Source organism: Bidens hawaiensis, unplaced genomic scaffold, assembly GCF_021521415.1.
Source record: "Bidens hawaiensis isolate Kalapana, Puna unplaced genomic scaffold, B.hawaiensis_p1.1 tig00000697_1, whole genome shotgun sequence".
In the NCBI taxonomy this organism is placed as follows: Eukaryota; Viridiplantae; Streptophyta; class Magnoliopsida; order Asterales; family Asteraceae; genus Bidens; species Bidens hawaiensis.
In genome coordinates, this window is record NW_027491041.1 from 1,803,900 (window position 1) to 1,826,889 (window position 22,990).

General features: G+C 36.8%; 1 pseudogene across 1 annotated transcript; it reads right to left on the minus strand.

Moving 5' to 3' along the window:
- Nucleotides 1–182: 182 nt before the first annotated feature.
- LOC143531824 (trihelix transcription factor PTL-like) lies at nt 183–2,963 on the minus strand (annotated as a pseudogene). Its single transcript, XR_013135089.1, has 2 exons — nt 2,384–2,963; nt 183–1,519 (listed from the first exon to the last, which is right to left on the minus strand). The product of XR_013135089.1 is annotated as a trihelix transcription factor PTL-like (transcript).
- Nucleotides 2,964–22,990: the final 20,027 nt, after the last annotated feature.

Genomic DNA, 22,990 nt, shown 5'->3' on the forward strand with positions numbered 1-22,990 from the left:
ATCTCCAAACATAGGACATGAATCATGCAAAATATAAAGGAAATAAAAGAATAAAGAGTAATAATCCTGGGATGATATAGACTATTAGTTAATTAATTACAAGAAACAATGAAGCAAGAATTCCTAATATGTTTTAAGTTAATAATTGCATACAGATACATACAACTGAAGCATCTCATTTATCATAATAATTAAGAACCTCAGTCAAACTTCAACTTATTCACACATCTCTTTCACACCAAACTTTGTCAAATATCAACTTCCCACGGACTAAATAAACCATCTTTAATTTCCTAAAATCTGCCACACCTTTAGGCTAATGATCCTCACCCATCCTTAACTTCATGCCATATCCATCCCACATATTCTCATGATCAACCACAAGAAACCTATGGCTACCATCATTCGGCTCGTCATTTGATGCTACGAGTCGTTGATCGGCTGGACCATAATTTCCAGCCTGATGATGAAAGATATGAGGAACCGAGTTATTGTTCGGGTGCGTATACGAATTGGAGCTTCGCGTGTTCTCTTTTCGCTTCTTGGTTCTCAGTAAGAACTCATTTATGCTATCCCACTTGCTCTTGCATGTTACACCATTCCTGTTGTACCCCAGACAACCCATTTTTGATGCAATTTCATCCCGTAGAAGCTCTTCCACATGCCCACTACAATGTTCAAATCGCGCTTCCATACTCGTTCGAAGCTGAATTAACCGTGTGAGCTCATGTTCACCCCAATCTGTGTGATTGACATTGGTGTCAATCTTCCCACTGGTATTATTATGTAAATTTTGTTCATCAGGAGAAGACTTATGATGTGATTCCTTCCCATTTAACTTCTGCAAAGCTTCCATCAAAGTGGCATCTCGAGACTCCATCCATGCCGTTCATTCGCCCAAAACTTGTGCTCTTTCTCAAACCTAGCAGTTTCTTCTTTCCTCCATTGCTCTTCTCTTAATACTCTCTATTGTTCTTTTTGCTCTATAGACCTCATCATCTTCTCCATCCACTCCTCTTGTTTCTCCATAACTTTCCTCATTTGTGCATCCACAAACTCCTTGATCTTCGTCTTCCAACCTGGTTTCCCCATTCGCCTCTTGTTACTCGCTTTATCAACACAATCACTCTTCTCCATGAATGCACTTGGATTGCTGTAGCCGGATGAACACGATGTGTCGAAAGCGCACGAGTTGTTGGAGAGGCTAGGACTATCACAAAGCCTAGAAGGGGCAGGCTTAAGGAGTTCTTGGTAGTTATTATTTGAGTGTTGATGAGGTTGAAAACCACAAGTTTCAATTCCAAGATGATGAGGGTCAGAAAATGGGGTTGGGTTAGGATGAGCACTAGTACTAGTTTCGCCATAGAGAGCTTCTAGTTGTCGGAAAAACCGGTAATGTTTCCCGTCTTGTCGTCCGACTTTACCGTCTTTAGTCTTCTTGTAATACTTGTACAAGTTCTCAAACTTCTCTCTACATTTTTTCCCACTTCTTTGGTACCCATGTTCTTCAGACATTATCCTGAGAAGAATTAAATAAAATTGTACAAAACATTTAAATTTGTTGATCAGAACACTCAATGACAAGAAAAAGAGAAAGACTGAAGTGATAGTGATCTTTGCTTAGGAGTACAAGTTTCATGTTGTTTCTTGGTCTGCGCAAACTGTTAACCTAAATTGGAGTATTAATGAAAGGTGAGTTCTTGTACAACAATTTTAAGACTGAGGCTACATCAGTATACAGAAATAAAGCTATGAATTCCAAAACAGGAGTCATTAAAAGACTGAAGCATGGTTAGATAGAAAATATTAACCAAAAATAATATTAAAAGGTTCATGTAATAATATCAAATTGTTTGTTTTTTGGATGTAAAACTTAGCTTTATTAAACTTATAAAATACTAAAATTCTAGTCTATAACAACTAGAAAAGCCCTCCAAGAAGAATTATAAGATGATAATGGTGATGACGATAAAAAACCAAAAAATAATATTGAAAGCTTCATGTATATCAAATTGTTGTGTTTCTTGGATGATACCTTAGCTTTATTAAACATATAAAATACCATAATTCTTGTCTTTAAACAACTAAAAAAAAACCTCCAAGAAGTTTTATCAGATGATAATGGCGATGATGATAAAACAGAAAAATAATATTGAAAAACTTCATGTGTATCAAATTGTTGTGTTTCTTAGATACAAAACTTAGCTTTATAAAACTTATAAAACACCAAAATTCTTGTCTTTAAACAACTAAAAGATCATTCCAAGAGATTTATAAGATGATAATGGTGATGATGATAAAGAACAATAAAGGTTACAGTGTTAGAAATTATGTTATGAAGAGAGAGAGAGAGAGAGAGAGAGAGAGAGAGAGAGAGAGAAACCTTGAAACTTCATCCCACAAGGGTCCTTTCTGATTAGCTTCTTTGAACTTAGAGTCAAGACTTGATCGGACTTCCAAAAGAGTTAAAGTTTCTTGCCTTGGCCACCTACAATTCCCACCACCACCAATTTCCATATCCAACCCACCACCACCACCACCGGCACTAAGGCTTGCAGTTGTCGAGCCTGTGCCTGTGGTGGAGTCTGATCGAAATAACATCCCACTACCACCACCTCCCAACAAAGCCATGTCATAGTGAAGGTCATGAGGCTGCAGTGGTGGCTGTTGGACCGCGGTGAAGATCGGCCGTCCATTCATGTAGTGAGTTAGATCCGTTATCCCATACTGTTCATCCATTTCTTTCTAGCTTGAAGGTGGAGATAGAGATAAAGAGTGTGTGTGTGTGAGAGAGAGAGAGAGAGAGAGAGAGAGAGAGAGAGAGTGAGAGTGAGAGATGAGAGAGAGTGGAGAAGGAGCGGCAGATCCGGATCGTGTCTTCACATGAAAAAAGCTCTAAATCTATGAAGCGTACTACAACAATATTGGACCCGTCTCAGTGTGAAATGAAATGAAATGAAATGAAATCAAGTATATACTTGTTTTCTTTGCTTACTAGAGACTAGCTTGAGATGAGTGGTAATATTATGAATGTACTCTTTATCATGCTCTACTCTATCAGGTATATTATCTACTACATGGCCTTATTTACTACATGGCCCCTTTATTAGCCTCAACTGAATTAACTAGGTTAAGTTTATACGGTTATTTTTTCAGTTTTAGTTCGGCCCGGATAATAACAAAAATCAAACTTAAGTTAAAACTTTATGTTAAAATACATGAAATGGATACATGTATAAATGAAGTAAATGTATAAATACATGAAATGAAAATATAAACACGTGAAATGATTGTATAAAATATTAATTACATGAAATGGAGATATATAAAAACTAAAAATATGAATGGTTTGATTAGTTTCGTTTGACCGAGTGTAAAAAAAGTAACCCATAACCGATTTTTGAGTTAATTTTAATTAGGTTTCGTATGTTTTTTGTTCAATTTGGTTATTGCTCAATATATGTACAAAATCTTTCAAACTCAATTCTCTCTCCTTACAGATAGAAGATTGACACCAAAAGACATGCTAAAGAATAAAAGTTAATTAGTCTTTTTAAACCTTTTTACGACAACCCAAAAAAGAAAAAAAACCCTTTAAAATTTGTTAGATACACAAGAATAAAGGCTAATTCACCGCAAAAGGAACCGACATTATGAATATTCAAAATCATTTTGGGCATTACCAAACTTAATTGAATCAATTATTGACCTTTCCCCCCTTAACTTTCCCTCTCGAACAAATATTTTTTTTGTGTTCATTTCATTTGTGTTTCTAATTTAGTGTTAGGGCTAACTGGTTTGTTATAAGGTATATTTGATAATACAAAATAAATGTAATAGATATATTTCTTACATTCAACTATAATCTTCATATATGTTAAAAGTGAAGACATAGACCAATGACACCTAAAAAAAGAATATGTATATATATAGTTTTTAAGATTAATAAATTTATGTTAATGTTCACAACCCTAATATAATTGGTTTTGGGAGACTTGGATTAAAGTTTATGATTAGGGTTTTGAATAAGGTATTATCAATACATGATAAACTTGCAATATGTAACATCCTCAAAATTTTGGTTCAAATTTGGCAAGTTAGTAAAGATAAATGACCAAAAATATTCTCAAGACAAGTAATGGAAAAATGAGATAAGAAAATAAAAGCATCTAATGTTAAGGAAATAAGAAAGTTCATCCCATATGAAAAGAAATAAGAAAGTGGAAGCATTCTACATGTGTATAAATAGGAAAGAGAGATTTCCTCCCACATTGGAAAATTATAAAACTTGGAAGCTATTTATAAGATAAAGAATTTTCATAGTAATATTCATATATGCCAAGATGTACCCAGTGGTCCAAGCGAAGGGTGCAAAGCACCCGACACGCACGTGCTCGGGCGCAATGTGGCTTTTGATGGTGTACTTTGCACTTCGCAAGCCGCTTAAGAGTTTCCTTAGTATTTCGAAAGCCGCTTGGGAGCCGCCTTAGTATTTTTGAACGATGGAAGTTAGATCAAGAGACGTGACGAACAACCAAAGTCCAAGGAATAAAAATGAAAAATCTGAAATTTTGATTCTTTCGGGCAACACGAAGGAATTGAACATAAAGCTTCGCACTACGCGAAGCAATGGTGAAGTAACCGTGTTATTGACTGACACATGGCAGGTCTAGTTGTCAACTCACCAGACCTATTGGTCTACTTTGCGCGACGCGAAGGAATACTTTGCGCTACGCGAAGAACAAAGATATTCAAAGGCGGTTAATTGGTCCTTCGTGCAACATGAATGGACAATATGAAATTACTTCGCGCTACACGAATGAACACTTTTTCTGCCTATAAATAGGTGACCATAGGATGAATTCCCATTCGTCCAATCATACCGAACACTCACAAAACCTCGAAATACGTGCCACAATCCCGACGTTCCGAAGTGTTCGTTGTCTCGAAGTACGTGCAATTAGTGGAACCTCTATCAATTTATTTATTTCGATTTCCCGACGATAAGTAGAAGTTTTGTTCGCGTCAAGCTTAAGCATTTCATATAAACAAGCTATACAAGGTATGGATTCTATCTGATTATTTTATTATATATGGTTTAGACCCTAGTCGGGGATATAGCTCATACTTTGATCATATAATAAGTAAAATATAGATTTTATAAGACGATGTTATAGATGGAATATAATTCTTTATTTTATATAAGATTTTATAAATGTTTCTTATGAAAGAAGAAATTCGATATATATATGTTTCTTCTTGAAGAAGAAATGTAGTGCATAAATGATGAATAAAGAAGGGACTAGAGGTCCTCATGTTTTATAATTGAATGAATATCAAAATAAAGGTTATGCGAATAGGCTAAAGGTCTGAAGCTAGATCGTTGATTTAGTTATTTACAAAATGTTATTTTCGTACTATAGGTTCGCGGTAACAAGAAGCATAAATCAGTGAGACACATGATCAAGAACAAAGGTGAATATTCTTAACTCTTTTATGTGTCATATAAATTGTTTGCATGGGATTATGTATCCCTAAAACTTTATAACCAAAGGTAATTGCTGGCCCTCAAGCTATCATATACGTTTGTCTGGATCCTTACATATGTGGTTAGACGGTGGGCACACTGCACCACACTTTCTAATGCCTCCACCACGTTGGGCCAGACCTAAGTAATGTCCGAAAGGGGATTATCTTGTGTATATGTGTAGTTGCTAAGTCCTCGAACGCTGCGGTGTTCACTGAGTGGTTTCGAGTTGAGCTGGATGTTTATAATAGTAATTTAGACTTTCAGAACTTGGTTATTTCCTAAGTCACGTTGGGTCGAGGCCTACGATGTCTCGAAGGGATAATTGAGTATCAAAATGTTTTGTGTCAACATGTTCACCAACATGTATTACAAACGTATTTTATAAACTGTGTTACAGGTAATTAAGAATAAGATGATTGGAGATAATGAATTAGCCATTAGTCAATTTGATGGCTAAGATGAAGTTTTTGAATAAAATAACGTAAATTATGGTTTTTGTATCGCAAACACTCTTGTACCAACCATTGGGTGTTTAATCCCCTTCTTTTGAATATATATAATAATATTTAATCAAGTCTTCCGGCCCTAGATTGAGGTGTAACACCACATATCTCAATTAACTTAATCTTCGCAGTTATAATTGTAAGGCCCTGTTTTGTTGTAAAGTATTTTGTATTATTTAGTTTTGTTAACATTATGTTTTACTAGCTTTCGTTTGTTTTGTATGTAAGTTTGGACCCAAGGCTATGTACTTTGAGCCCATTGGGCCGTAAATAATGTATTATATGCATGCCATGCTTCTCCTATAAATAGGGAAGCATGGGCATGCATAAACAATCTTTTGCCAAATATTTTCTACTTTTCTACCAATTCTTTCCTCACCCTATGTCACACCCCCCAATTTCAACTAACGGAGTTTTACTGCAAGGCGTGTGACATACCATGATTTAGCTCATTCGTTATACCAAACAACCAAATTAAAATATTTAAAACATTTATTCACGTCTCATTCAAACATGAGAACACAAAAATCCAATCCAATCGATTTAATGTTTTGCGGAAGCGTATAAGTAAATGGTTTAAAAACAATGAACCATGTGTTCAAAACATGCACAACCCATCAAATGCAAATAATGTGAAATAAAAATTTCATGCGACAAATGTGACTCCGGACGTATGCAATGCAATCCACTCCTTAGCACATCTAGCAACCTGGGCAAGTATAAATACTCAAGGGTCAACACGAGGTTGGTGAGTTCATAAGTTGTAGTAAAAAGTAATATATGTAGTATAGATAGTATACGTAGCATCAGTTATGTATGTGGATTTAGCACTTTTCAAATATACCAGGGTAGCTAACCCATTTACAAGCTACTAGACGTTTGAACCGAAGCTGATTGTCTCTATGCCTTCTTACCAGGTCTATCACAAAACACTGGTGATGTATGTTAGGACAATTTACACCCATCCGACCTCCAGTCAAGTTATAGCAGGTGGGGTTTGTCAAACTCAGTAGTACTACTTAAATTTCCCCATGATCCCATCCTAATGGTTCAAGGTATGTAAGGACTTTAAGTGATATGAGGGCATCTAGTATACACTTGTGATATATAAGAAATACATAAATCAAAAATAAGTCGCTGCGTTTTACTCTAGAAAACCGGTATGTAAGTATGTCATTATTTTCAATCCAGAAAACAAGTATAGGCAAATGGTTTGTGTTTCAAGGAAAATGTTTTATTGTTTTCAATCCAGAAAACAAGTAATGAAAATGCTTTGTCGTTTTTAATCCAGAAAACAAGTATACGAAAATAGTTTTGTTGTTTTCAATCCAGAAAACAGTTGTTTTCAATCCAGAAAACAAGTATACGAAAATAGTTTTGTTGTTTTCAATCCAGAAAACAAGTTGGAAAAAGTATGAACTCACCTGGTGACGCGTGTAATGGACTTTTCTCAAACCAATGTATGCACTTGACTCGTTAACTGTTACCTAATACAAGTGTTTATGTTATGAGAATGTGTTTAACAACACAAGACTCTAAGACTCATGTATGGACACACACACAAACACGAACTTGACCCGACCAATCATTGGTGATATTAAGTAATGTAAACTGTAATAAAAGTCCTAACATGTATCCAGTGGCGGAACTAGACCTTTTAAACTGGGGGGTCGTAATAGAAAATATTTTATTCGTTGGCGAATATCAATTAACCTTTTAACAATAGTTGGCAACTGTAACTCTCGAGTTACCATATCTTAAAACCATTGTAAAATCACTTCATCTTAAACACTTGTGAAAAACATAATGTCGACTATTAACCAAAAAATCGTTAATTTGATTAAGTAGGCCATGCGACCAACAATAGTGTCTTCCAATAGTTGAACTTCTTATCTACTTCTTTATTACTTTTAAGGATTTGATTTGAGACTTCTTACCGATGCATGTATCGATAAAAGTGTTTTAACATATAATAAGAATAACTAACATAAAAAAATTAAATTAATAAATCCTAAATAAATATATATTAACTAAGAAACAATCTAATATTTTTATTATTTTTTTAGAACGACGATTTTCTTGTATTTAGGCTACCGCACTCTTCAAATTTGAAGAGCCTGATGCCCCAATCTGGCTAAACTACGTTGTCTTAACCGCGCTCATGATGGGTTCAGAGTTTGGCTTAGGCGTCCCGCTGGAAAACCATATCGTCGACTGTCACTTGCCAGTTATTGTGCCACCACAATATCATAACTCTTGACGTAACACACGGTGGGACAAAAAGCCAAAACAATCTAATGACCATGTAAAATAAATACATAAATAAAAACGAACTTTTCATAATATGCATTTAACAAATAAAACAATTAATTCCAAAAAATGGATTCATACCTCAAAAGAGGCAATGCAATTAGTGGTATGAAAAATAAATAATAAAATACTAGTTTTATTTATTTGGGTTTTAGATGAGTAATTTAATGGGCTTTATTTAAAAAAAATGGCCCGCATAATAGATTAATTGCTGCTTCCTGTTCGTATTCCTCTTTTTGTTGAACGGCATGCAGGACTACCACAGAACCACCACAAGCCTCTGCCATAAAGTCCTTAATTAACTTCTACCTTTCTCTTATAATGTTGAATTAATTCTCTCTTAGAAGAGAAAATCGAGAGGGTCAAACTGTAAAAGGGGTTTCGATAGAGTACTCCGGCTTACCGTGCGGTTCGCCGGCCGGAGGGTCAACGGACCCTCCCTTGTAATCCGCCGATGCATGTATCAACACATCATTTCATGGCAAAGCAACCAAATATTCATCATACAACCTAACTTATGATCATTAAGTTAACGAGGCTGATTCTAGCACGTACAAACTGATTTTATTCTCTATGCAAAACTCAAAGATAAATTCTAAAAAATTTATCACAGTATAATATATGGATTAGGTTTCTCAAAAAAATTTTATTATATTTTTATCATATATGAAAAGCTCACCATAATTCAATCATTGCAGATAAGTACAAACAGTTTAGCAGATTGCGCAATAAAAGGTATTTTCATGGTTCTCTCAACTCATTTATCCAAATTATACAAGGACAATTGTGTTGTCTCCTAAATTGATAATAATAAGTTCTAGAAGTGGAACTAACCCATTTTGCTTGGTTAATATCAAGTTATGATATCGGGAAGTTAGACCAGAAAACATCTCCCTCAATCAGATTAGACATGTAAGCTTGTAAAATCATAAAACCTATCTTCTGTATATCCAAAAATTACAATTCATAACTTTCTGGAAACTAGACTCGACAAAATATATCCTAGAACCAAGAATATATTAAAAACCATCATTTATCATCAAGTTACAGTCGAAACAACAAGCAAGTACAAAGCTGTCAGCATTCTGATTTCAACAAAGATAGATCGATAATCATGTATACGACAACCATAATGTTCTAATACACCAATAAACGAACAAACATCATCACAACCATCATCAAACTTCCATATTACAGAAATATTTCATATCTTATTAGGGTTTTTCAGTACAAACAATAGACAAGCACGGAAACGAGTGGTTATTGATGAAACACTTACAATTAACGATCAAACAATGATGTTGATGACTCATAATCTTCCTAATCACCCACAAGCTCCCAAAGTTACCCAAGAACTCATGTTTTTCATCCAATGACGGCTGGAAATGGTTATGGGGTGATTAGGGTTTGAAAAATAGGTTTTAAACAAATTTTCCCGACCTGGTCGTCCCCCAAGCCGAGCGGAGGTTGAAGCCTCGAGCTACGAGACGCGCGGCGAGCCTATTTTTTTTTTCTTACAATAGACTTTTAATGACTAATTATAATATGGAAAAGCATTTAACAGATAATCACTTATCATGCAATAATTAAATCATACAAGTTATTAACGTAACCGGTTCGACATTAATCACCAACGCGTACAATTGGACTTATGTGTGTGACTTGTTACTGACTCGTGTAAATGTTATGCATGACGTGTAATATAACGGAGTTGGGTTGACGGTGTTAACATGGAAGAGCAAGGTGTCACGCCTATCCTACTTTCTTCTTTCGGAAATAACCAACACTAAACAGATCCGAGATCTCGGTTCCTCTAGAGTGATTTCCGTCAGTTCTAGAGTGAGATTGATACAAAAATATTGTTGTTAGATTCGTTTTAGGGACCTACAAGTGGTATCAGAGCTTTTGGCTCTACTAGTTGAGGTTCTTAGGTCACAACCTTGGATTTTGGTCTTGTTTATGTGTTTGAGAAGCTTGTTATAGTGTTTCAAGTGGGTTTCGAACTTTAAATGAGTGTTTGCAAGCTTGAAAATCGTATAAAAGTTGTGTTTAAGGGTGTTCTTGTGTTCTTTGGACTTTCTAGTGCGTTTAAAGCTTGAAAATTTTCAAAAACTGGTTTGTTTTGAGAATCCGTACGTAAACAATGAGATATGTGCCATACCAAAAATTTGAATCGCATCGCATATTAGTTTTTGAATCGCATCGTAAATTAAGATTTCAAATTGCATCGCAATTGAAATCTCATTCGCATCGCACTTTAAAACCAATCGCATTCGGAACAATTCGCATCACATCATTACAATCAAATCGCATTTGATATCAATCGCATGACACAAGACTGATCAATCGCATCGCATTTTCAGAATCATTCGCTTCACATTTCTGAAAGAAATCCAATCGCGGTCTAAATCCATTCCAATCGCATTCCCCGTGCGATTTGTTTGAACTTAGTGTTTCCAACAGAATTTTCAGCTTTTTTAGACTGTTTAGATTGGATTTTCCAACTGTCAAAATGTCACACGATCCAGAAATAAAGAACTACTTGATGTTTGAGAATTGTTAGTACATGAAATGTGACAAATGCTGGAAATTGAACCGACGTCGTTTAGTCTTTGTCATTTGGTCTCGATATGTGGTTCATTCGTTAAAACATGGTGCATGGCTAACGAATGTGAGGAGTCAAATGATTAACGAATGTGGTGCATACATGATGACTAACGAATGAGTGGAATAATCTTAAACGAATGAGCTGATCAAGTCTTCACAAATGAGCATGGCACTCATGTAACGAATGAGCAAGCTGCACAACTAGTGACCAGTGGCGGATCCAGAAATTTTTTTAGATGGTGCACTACTTTTATATGCTTCAATTTCATAGAATTGGGTGTAAAAAATTCTAGGTCGGTTCGAGGTTCGGGTCGATTTGATGGTTCAGACAACTTAAAACTAACAAACTAACAAATTTCATAGAATTGGGTGTAAAAAATTCCGGGTCGGTTTGATGGTTCAGGCAACTTAAAACTAACAAACTAACAAATTAAAACTAAAATTTAACAAATAACTTGACAATTAAATTCATCAAAAACAATTAAATATTTAACAAATGAATCTAAACTTACATTTATAGTGGGAGAATTCTGGGAATAGTAGCAAGGGTGAGTACGAGAAAGGAAAAGAGACAGCCACTGTGTAGGTATGTGTTTTGTAAAACCCTAAATTGATATAAGGCTTAGTTAAAAAAATTACAAAATATTCAGTTGCTGTATGGAATCAAACCTGTGACCTTCCGTCTACATAACAAGCAGCTTACCAGCTAGTCCAAGGCTTGTAGTGGAAATAGAGTGGTTCTTTTCTAATTTATAAGGTGGTTCCTATAATATTTTCTATATATCAATACACTATTATTACGAAACTCGGATGGTTCCGGAAAACCACCTATTTGCACTCTAAATCCGCCCCTGGTAGTGACGAATGAGAAGTTAGTAAGTGGCGAATGATTGTGGAGTATTAGGTTAATGAATGAGGCAGATCTGTAAGTCCCCCAGGGGCGTCGCCGATCGTTACGAGATCCGCACGAGGTCTAGCAGTGCGGAATCCTCCTAGACTCGTTTAATGGTGTAGAAGACGAAGAACACGATTACACACATACAAACACACGAACAAACACACGAATGGGATAAATACATCTGCAGATCATTTATATAATAACCGAAACACATTACATACAAAACACGAAAACAAATGACGGCCGACCCGAGGTGAGCTCTACCTCGGGCCATCCCACACGACTCTCCCTCTCGGTTTCTCTCTAGCTACTTGAACTGGACACACAATACTCTAATTTTCTGGATCATCAAACCTAACCAAGACACATATATATATATAAACAACTTCACGGGCTTGGGCCTGTAGGCGAAGTTGTTACAACTTCGCCTATGGCGAAGTTGTTCTAACTTCGCCTATGGCAGAAGTTGTTACAACTTCGCCTATGGCGAAGTTGTTATAACTTCGCCTATGGCGAAGTTGTTCTAACTTCGTACTTCGTTTCCGCTGATCAGAATTGCATAGCGACGGTCACAAAATGCACCAACAGACTCCCCTTTGACCGTTGCTCTCAATTCTAACAAACACAAAAGATCATCTGTTACAAAACATGCACCAACAGACTCCCTCTTAACTGATGATCTTCTGTTTGCTCTTCAACCAGCCGTGCCTGAAACTGTCGTGTAGCTTCATAAATCTACCAATCACCAGCGTCTTCCATATCAGATCTCCCCTTCAGTGTAAGCTTCTCCGACTATATAGATTGAGGTCTTTGAAATGCATGCATCCCCGTGCCTAATTGATCATCTCAACCAATCACGTGAGTCCTTCTGACTTCACCAACACATGAAGTTCTTTTAACTTCACCAACACGTGAAGTTGGGCTCCCTCCACAACTTCACCAACACGTCGGCATACGATAAGGTTTAATCTTCAACTACTCAACATCAAGTGATCAATTTCATCACAAAACCACCTTGACAGAATCTAACACACATGACCATTAATTAATCCGAAGCATCTTCAATCACCGGGGATAGATCAAGAACATAAACACTTTAATTCCCGATTAAATCCAACTTGTTCCAGAATTTTCACTTTAATAAATAAGCATCACGTTTCAGGATCCAATTCTCGAATGCCTTGAAAATAACATAAATAATATGCTATGACCGCAATCCAGTAATGACGAAAACATTCAGTTCAATTTGACTTTCTTCAGTTGGTCAACCTCGAACAACAACTATTTCATTGCCCACAAACACCCAAATATGTGTCAATATCCAGTTTCAATCAATATCCCATTCACAACCTCAACTCCATATCCAGAGTTGACACGTATTTTTTCACACGTAAGACCAAGAGATAACAAGTTTCACTCGTTGACGGAACAACGTCTTCGGTCTCACAATAATCGTGTACACCTGGCCATACAGACGAAAACTCCAAACACTTTTTTTTTTAACTTCGCCTAAAGTCAACTTCGCTCCTCCTTAACTTCGCCTGTCCATAAATTCGCCTATCCAAAACTTCGCCTGACAGATAACTTCGCCTGAGATAAGCGAACTTGTGAGGTAGGCAAAGTTGTGAATAACTCCGCTTAACCTTATATCTTCGCCTAAACCCTAAAATTTAAGCGACAACTTCGCCTGAACCCCATAACTTCGCCTGCGGCGGCTGTTCGGCCAAAAAAGCATCAGAAACATGCCAGAAACACCAAAACGCAGATCTCGAACCATAGCATAAGAGCCTAAGGCTCTGATACCACTTGTAAGTCCCCCCGGGGCGTCGCCGATCGATACGAGATCCGCACGAGGTCTAGCAGTGCGGAATCCTCCTAGACTCGTTTAATGGTGTAGAAGATGAAGAACACGATTACACACATACAAACACACGAATGGGATAAACACATCTGTAGATCATTTATATAATAACCGAAACACATTACATACCAAACACTGTTGGTGCATGTTTTGTAACAGATAATTTTTTGTGTTTGTTAGAATTGAAAGCAACGGTCAAAGGGGAGTCTGTTGGTGCATGTTTTGTGACCGTCGCTATGCAATTCTGTTCAGCCGAAACGAAGTACGAAGTTTGAACAACTTCGCCATAGGCGAAGTTAGAACAACTTCGCCATAGGCGAAGTTGTAACAACTTCGCCTACTGGCCCAAGCCCAAGCCCGTGAAGTTGTGATTATATATATCGGCTGTGTCTTGTTTAGGTTGGAAATCCAGAAAATAAGAGTGTTTTTGTGATCAGTTTATTAGTGTAGAGAGAAACCGAGAGAGTCAGCCGTGTGGGACGGCCCGAGGTAGAGCTCACCTCGGGTCGGCCGTGTCTTTGTTTTCGTGTTTGGTATGTAACGTGACTTTGGTTATTATATAAAAGATCTGCAGATTTGTTTATCCCGTTCGTGTGTTTGTTCGTGTGTTTGTATGTATGTAATCGTGTTCTTCGTCTTCTACACCAATAAACGAGTCTAGGAGGATTCCGCACTCCTAGACATCGTGCGGATCTCGTATCGATCGGCGACGCCCCGGGGGGACCTACAAGTGGTATCAGAGCCTTAGGCTCTTATGCTATGGTTCGAGATTTGCGTTTTGGTGTTTCTGGCACGTTTCTGATGCGTTTCTGGCCGATCAGCGCCGCAGGCAAAGTTATGGGGATCAGGCGAAGTTGTCGCATAAATTTTAGGGTTTAGGCGAAGATATAAGGTTAAGCGAAGTTATTCACAACTTCGCCAACCTCACAAGTTCGCTTATCTCAGGCGAAGTTATCTGTCAGGCGAAGTTTTGGACAGACGAAGTTAAGGAGGACCGAAGTTAAAAAAAAAAAAAAAGAAAAAAAAAAGTGTTTGGAGTTTTCGTCTGTATGGCCAGGTGTACACGATTATTGTGAGACCGGAGATGTTGTTCCGTCAACGAGTGAAACTTGTTATCTCTATGTCTTACGTGTGAACAAATACGTGTCAACTCTGGATATGGAGTTGAGGTTGTGAATGGGATATTGATTAAAACTGGATATTGACACATATTTGGGTGTTTGTGGGCAATTAAATAGTTGTTTTCCGAGGTTGACCAACTGAAGAAAGTCAAATTGAACTGAAGGTTTTTGACATTACTGGATTGCGGTCAGAGCATATTACTTATGTTATTTTCAAGGCGTTCGAGAATTGGATCCTGAAATGTGATGCTTATTTATTAAAGTGAAAATTCTGGAACAAGTTGGATTTAATCGGGAATTAAAGTGTTTATGTTCTTGATCGTTATCCCTGGTGATTGAAGATGCTTCGGATTAATTAATGGTCATGTGTGTTAGATTCTGTCAAGGTGGTTTTGTGATGAAATTGATCACTTGATGTTGAGTAGTTGAAGATTAAACCTTATCGTATGCCGACGTGTTGGTGAAGTTGTGGAGGGAGCCCAACTTCACGTGTTGGTGAAGTTAGAAGAACTTCACGTGTTGGTAAAGTCAGAAGGACTCACGTGATTGGTTGAGATGATCAATTAGGCACGGGGTTGCATGCATTTCAAAGACCTCAATCTATATAGTCGGAGAAGCTTACACTGAAGGGGAGATCTGATATGGAAGACGCTGGTGATTGGTAGATTTATGAAGCTACACGACAGTTTCAGGCACGGCTGGTTGAAGAGCAAACAGAAGATCATCAGTTAAGAGAGAGTCTGTTGGTGCATGTTTTGTAACAGATGATCTTTTGCGTTTGTTAGAATTGAGAGCAACGGTCAAAGGGGAGTCTGTTGGTGCATGTTTTGTGACCGTCGCTATGCAATTCTGTTCAGCCGAAACGAAGTACGAAGTTTGAACAACTTCGCCGTAGGTGAAGTTATAACAACTTCGCCATAGGCGAAGTTGTAACAACTTCTGCCATAGGCGAAGTTAGAACAACTTCGCCATAGGCGAAGTTCTAACAACTTCGCCTACTGGCCCAAGCCCAAGCCCGTGAAGTTGTGATTATATATATCGGCTGTGTCTTGTTTAGGTTGGAAATCCAGAAAATAAGAGTGTTTTTGTGATCAGTTTATTAGTGTAGAGAGAAACCGAGAGAGTCAGCCGTGTGGGACGGCCCGAGGTAGAGCTCACCTCGGGTCGGCCGTGTCTTTGTTTTCGTGTTTGGTATGTAACGTGAGTTTGGTTATTATATAAAAGATATGCAGATTTGTTTATCCCGTTCGTGTGTTTGTTCATGTGTTTGTATGTATGTAATCGTGTTCTTCGTCTTCTACACCAATAAACGAGTCTAGGAGGATTCCGCACTCCTAGACATCGTGCGGATCTCGTATCGATCGGCGACGCCCCGGGGGGACCTACAAACACGAAAACAAATGATGGTCGACCCGAGGTGAGCTCTACCTCGGGCCGTCCCACACGACTCTCCCTCTCAGTTTCTCTCTAGCTACTTGAACTGGACACACAATACTCTAATTTTCTGGATTCTCAAACCTAACCAAGACACATATATATATATAAACCACTTCACGGGCTTGGGCCTGTACGCGAAGTTGTTCTAACTTCGCCTATGGCAGAAGTTGTTACAACTTCTCCTATGGCGAAGTTGTTCTAACTTCGCCTATGGCGAAGTTGTTCTAACTTTGTTTCCGCTGATCAGAATTGCATAGCGACGGTCACAAAATGCACCAACTGACTCCCCTTTGACCGTTGCTCTCAATTCTAACAAACACAAAAGATCATCTGTTACAAAACATGCACCAACAGACTCCCTCTTAACTTGTTGGTGCATTTTGTGACCGTCGCTATGCAATTCTGATCAGCGGAAACGAAGTACGAAGTTAGAACAACTTCGCCATAGGCGAAGTTAGAACAACTTCGCCATAGGCGAAGTTGTAACAACTTCGCCTACAGGCCCAAGCCCGTGAAGTTGTTTATATATATATATATATATATATGTGTGTCTTGGTTATAGGCGAAGTTGTAACAACTTCGCCTACAGGCCCAAGCCCGTGAAGTTGTTTATATATATATATATATATATATGTGTCTTGGTTAGGTTTGAAGATCCAGAAAATTAGAGTATTGTGTGTCCAGTTCAAGTAGCTAGAGAGAAACCGAGAGGGAGAGTCGTGTGGGACGGCCCGAGGTAGAGCTCACCTCGGGTCGGCCGTCATTTGTTTTCGTGTTTGGTATGTAATGTGTTTCGGTTATTATATAAATGATCTGCAGATGTGTTTATCCCATTCGTGTGTTTGTTCGTGTGTTTGTATGTGTGTAATCGTGTTCTTCGTCTTCTACACCATTAAACGAGTCTAGGAGGATTCCGCACTGCTAGACCTCTTGCGGATCTCGTATCGATCGGCGACGCCCCGGGGGGACTTACAAGTGGTATCAGAGCCTTAGGCTCTTATGCTATGGTTCGAGATCTGCGTTTTGGTGTTTTTGGCACGTTTCTGATGCGTTTTTGGCCGAACAGCCGCCGCAGGCGAAGTTATGGGGTTCAGGCGAAGTTGTCGCTTAAATTTTAGGGTTTAGGCGAAGATATAAGGTTAAGCGAAGTTATTCACAACTTCGTCTACCTCACAAGTTCGCTTATCTCAGGCGAAGTTATCTGTCAGGCGAAGTTTTGGACAGGCGAAGTTATGGACAGGCGAAGTTAAGGAGGAGCGAAGTTGACTTTAGGCGAAGTTAAAAAAAAAAATGCACCAACAAGATCTAGTAACGAATGAGAGCATGTATGTATAAACAGTGTCAGTTAGTTACAAAGTTACACGACACTGTCGAATGAGAGCATGTATGTATAAACAGTGTCAGTTAGTTACACAGTTACACGACACTGTCGACAAAGTTATACTGTATACTTTTTGAGACACCGAATTGCACTGTAACTCTGTCGAAATTTCTAATGAACTTCAACGCGTTATTATTTACATCTTGTGTACGTGCTTGGTTGTTTTCGTTCATCGATTAGTACCGAAACGCACCAAAACGAACACCGTGCGTTTTCGGTTTCGTTGATCAATATCGAGTTCATCGATCCTCATCGGGAAAAACAAGTGGTATCAGAACTTTTGGTGCTCGATTCTACATCTAATCGCTGAATCTCGAGCTTAACCGTTACTTCTAGTGTGTTCGATTTTGATTCCGAGTATTCGTGTTCTTCGGTTTGAATTTCTATCAATTCGGATGATAATCGGTTGTTATTTTATGTATAGGAATGTTTAGGATTGATATACGAACGATTTCGTGTTTGAATTTGAGTTAGATTTGAAGTTTTGGTTGGATTTGCGTTTTTCCGGCGCCATTTCACGGTTTTCCGGCTATATAACAATAACTGAAATCTCCGGTGAGTGGTAACATACTTTTCCGTCCATAACCGTCACTAACGGAATTTTTCGGCAGAACAATTCCGGTTGTTAACCACTTTTTCCGGCAACTGTTACAAAAAGTTCTGGCGAAATTATGTTTTCCGACCTCCATTGTTGTGAGCTTCTTTATGGCTATACATACACATAAGATCATTCCATGTGTTTTGCTGATTCTATAAGAGTAAATAGTTCAATCTCAATTCGATTAATCAGCCCTTAATTCATTTCAGTTTCAATTTGATTTTGCTACCGACTCGCATTCATGTATTCAAAATGTGTTCATTCTGTTCATTCGCTAAGATTACTTCATCTCATTTGCTCAAGTTCAAATAGCTATATGGTGAATATTTTGTTCTCACACATTTGAAAATATTTGATCCATTCGCTGCATATAATACACGGACATAAGTTGTTTTAGTCAGGGGTATTTTGTGAAATTAAATACAAAGGGGCAGATTCGGACATTTCCAACAAAACTTTAAACGAGTAAAGTTCGCATTAACTTTCAGTAGATTTTCGGTTTGAACGAACGTGTGTGGACAATTATATACCTGAGCATATCTGAAAAATGATGTTTTAAACGAGCTGTTAAGGGCTGAATTGCTGTCAAAATGGGCCAAAACGCACTGAACCTACTGTTTCGTTGCTGAAAACGCGCTGTTTTCGCGCTTAAGTTGCTGTTTTTGAGTTAAAATGTTGCTGAAAGGTGTCTAAGATTGCTGAAATACACTGTTTTCGGTGCTGAATTTTATTGTTAAATGAGCGGAACGGACCGTTTTAGTGCTGAAACCGCTGAAATGAACTTAAAAGTTGCTGAAATATGCTGATTTTTTGTTGCTGATTTGCTGTTAACTGCTTAAAAACGCGCTGAAACGAACCAAAAACGTGCCTGAAAGTTGCTGTTTTTACGTTAAAATTTGCTGAAACGGCCCGAAAACGAGCTGAAACGAACCTGAACTTGCTGAAAATTGCTGAAACTTGCTAAACTGTGCTGAAACGCGCCGTTTTCGTGCTGAAATTTGCTGAACTACTGTTAATGAGCTGCGGTTTGCTGTTAACATGCTATTTTTCGAGTTTGGAATTGTTTAGAAACTTAACGAACGTTTTTTTTATCAAACTTTTCAACGGGTTAAAGTTTGATTCGATCAAAGTCGTCATTACAAGTTGTGATCAAGAAACATTTTTTGATTTTCGTTTCGTTGCTTAGTTCGCGTATTCGTTAAATTTCAAAGATGAAGTCGATTCATTCTTCAGTTGCTACTAATTCGATCGGTCAAACTAGTTCTTCTAATAATATCAAGTGGTCATGCTAGAGACATAAACCGTCATGGATAATTATGAGATGAGATCCTTCCGAATGGATCGAAATTCCTAAACTTACAAATATTGATGATCTCATGGATTGGAAAGTTCGTTTTGAAGAAGCTATCGGTTTGGTTGATTAAATTTGTTGATACCGATCAAAGAAAGGGAATATTGTCGTCCACGATCGAAAAAACCACATGATGTGTACAGTATGTACAAACCAGAGTATGAATGGAATGCTTGTGAGAAAGCTAAGTTTGATCGTGAAAGGAGGGCGTTTGTTACACTTCAAACTGTAATATCATTTGTTGTACTATATGAACCCAGAGAATCCAGAGCATACCAAAATGCGTAACTTCATATGAGATTTGGATGTGTCTTGATCGACGATATGCTTATTATTGCAGTCTTAAACCCAATTTTGATACATTCAAGCATTTTCCTTATGAGAGTCTAATCATGATGATTGAGAGATTTTTAAAGCTATTAAAGGAAATGGATGAAAACAAAATTCATGTATCAAATGCAGAGACTAAAGAGAGATTGATTGAAATTCTCCATGCTCAGGATTTAAGAGTTATTCTTGGAAAGATTGTTTCAATATCATTATCTGAATCTTCTCAGACATCGGCAGCGACTGATGAGATTTCATCAGTGGAATCTTTTGATTTTGAAGTGGATGAAGGGTGGTTAATGGATTTAAAGAAAGCTCATGTTGATGATGGTTGGCCTATGCTTGCTGATGATATATCCAAGACCACCTCATCAATGAATGTTGATAAAGATCCAAATGCGATGGAAATTATCATGCCTAACCAGGTGAATCTTCCTGATAATCTTTATGAATCTTATGATTCTGCGCCAACGTCACCTGAGGTATCTTCTATACCATCTGATTCATTCGTTTGTGAAATTTGTGCTAAGAATTTAAATTCATCTGTTGTTGATGAACCTCAGAAAATTGATTGTTCTAAGTGTGGTGAATACAAGTCTAAACTTGAATCAATTCGTCACCACAATGAGCAATTAGTTTTTGATTTAACATGTATTCGTGATAACTATCGACAAGTGGTTGAAAATAATCAAAAATCTAAAGATAAGATTGATGCCCTGTCGATTAGTAATCATGACTTGAAAGCACAGATTGGACGTAAATTAATAATCATCGAAAAGCAGTTTGAAAAAATTTTGGAATTGAGAACCAAAATAACTGAGCTTGAAAATAAGGTGCTGGAGTTAAAGAATAAATTGGATAAATTTAGAAATTCATCTTTTCTACTCAATGAAATCATTGAAGTTAACAGTAATCACCAAAAGGGTGGTAAACCTGGTTTAGGGTTTGTTGAAATCCCTCCTCCTTTTCAAAATGATTACACCATGCGACCAGACATGGTAGATCTAAAAGAAGTGGACATTAAAATAATCAATGAGGAGAAAGTTAAACCAGTTGATCCAAAGACGACTATTAAGAAAGAAACAAATTGTTTAACTCCATAATCTCATATTCAAAGCAATCTGGTTTTCTATCAAACAAATGATGATATTCTTATTGAAGATGTGGTTAAACCAGTGGTGGTTCACAAGAATGAAAATATACATGTTGAAAATCATATTCTTTGTGAACCACAAACTGTTGAGAAATCAAAAATTGGTAAACCAAAAACGATTGTTACACCAAAGACATGTGAGAAGAAGGTTATTTCTGAAAAGATATCAAAATTATTTTCAAAACCGAGTGTTAAGAGTAAAAACTGGAAAGTTTATAAATTGAAAGGTGTTGACAAGATGTTTGCTGATGAGCTCTTTCCAATAGCTCTTGTTAAACCTGAGTGTGTTGAAAAAGTTTATAATTGTGATCACTCAGATTTTCTTAATTGTGACGCATCAGTGATGTCTATTGGGGAAAGGAAAAAGTTAAATTCAAGACCCCAAAAGGAATCCAAACCAGTTTTATTTCAATAGAACAGATTTGTCAAATCTACTGGTTCTGATGCATTGGAAAATTTTGCACAGTGTTCAAATTTTGACTTTTTCCAAAAGAAAAGAAGTGAGAAAATTCAACCCTTTGCGTCAAAGCTTGTAACAGAATCATCTTCGACGAGGGTTGAATTGAGAAAATGTTTTTACTGCAAAGTTAAAGGACATTTAATTGTTGATTGTCCTTACAGGAGAAGACTCAAATTGTCAGATGCTTTTATCAAGGTTTCATTAACTTTTGGGCAATTTGAGACACTTAAACAGAAAGTCACAAAACAAAGAGTATATCTTAATTCATTTTTAAAGTCTCCTGATATGTCTCACAGTTCTGATAATGTTAAATTTTTGAGACAATAAGCTGATAAACCGTTACTAGCTTGGAAACCAAAGATTCCATCAGCATGTGCTGATCATGTTGAGGATACTGGCCGACCTAAAACTATGGTTTGGGTTCCAGTTTCTCATTAAATTATCTAGTTTTTGTGCAGGGATATCCAAGAAGATCTATCAATGTTGTATGGATTGTTGCTAAATCAAATTTGTTTATAGTGGATCATCTCGGCATATTGATTTAGTTTGATTTGATTGTTATTTGCAAAGTTTTAAAAATTTATAAAATTTTCAATCGGCAAACTTGTTCACCATTCATATTTTAAAATGCAAGATTTCTTTTTGATGAACAAGATTTTCAAAAGATTTATCCATGTTGGAAGATCGTTTTTTCATTTTTCCTTATTTTTTTTGCAAATTTTTGTTATTATTTCTATTTTTAAGGGGAGAAAATTAGAAAAATCCAAAAATATTGTGTTTTCTGTATAAAAAATATAAAAAAATACAAAAATATGTTGTTAATTTTGAAAAATATAAAATTTGAGAAATGTAATCCGACATATATGGGAAATGATAGTACATTGACTTAGCGGACCTAACATATGAATAAACTAGACTAAAAAGTGTCGTAAGATTAATTGCATGATGTGTATGATAGGCTTAACAGATCGTATAAGTGCAAAAAAGATATAAATCTAAATGCTTGCCAAATCTAGTAGTGTTACATCTTGATGCATAGTTAATATCTGTATTAAGTATCAAAAGGTTTCAAGATTGCTGTATGTGCATGCGTTCATTTTGATAAGAAAATTCTGCTTATTTTTACTTAATTTTGCAAAGAAATTCAACTTTATTTTTTCTTAATTTTTTTTTTCAAATATTGGATCCTCTCCTGGCGATAATATTATCTGACCTGAGGGTTAATATTTGGATATTCTGTTTTGTTTTCTTGGTGTTTCGTATAAAGTCTTGGACTTTCTTCGCGTGATAATACGGCATTATCCGAATTGAGAGTTAAGACCTTATACAACTTCAACTTATTTTTATCTTTTTTTATTTTGTTAAAATGAAACCTTATCTGCGTGTAGTAATACCGATCTTAAGGGAAAATTTTAACTTTCTTCTTTATTTTCTTTTTATTATTTTTGCATGA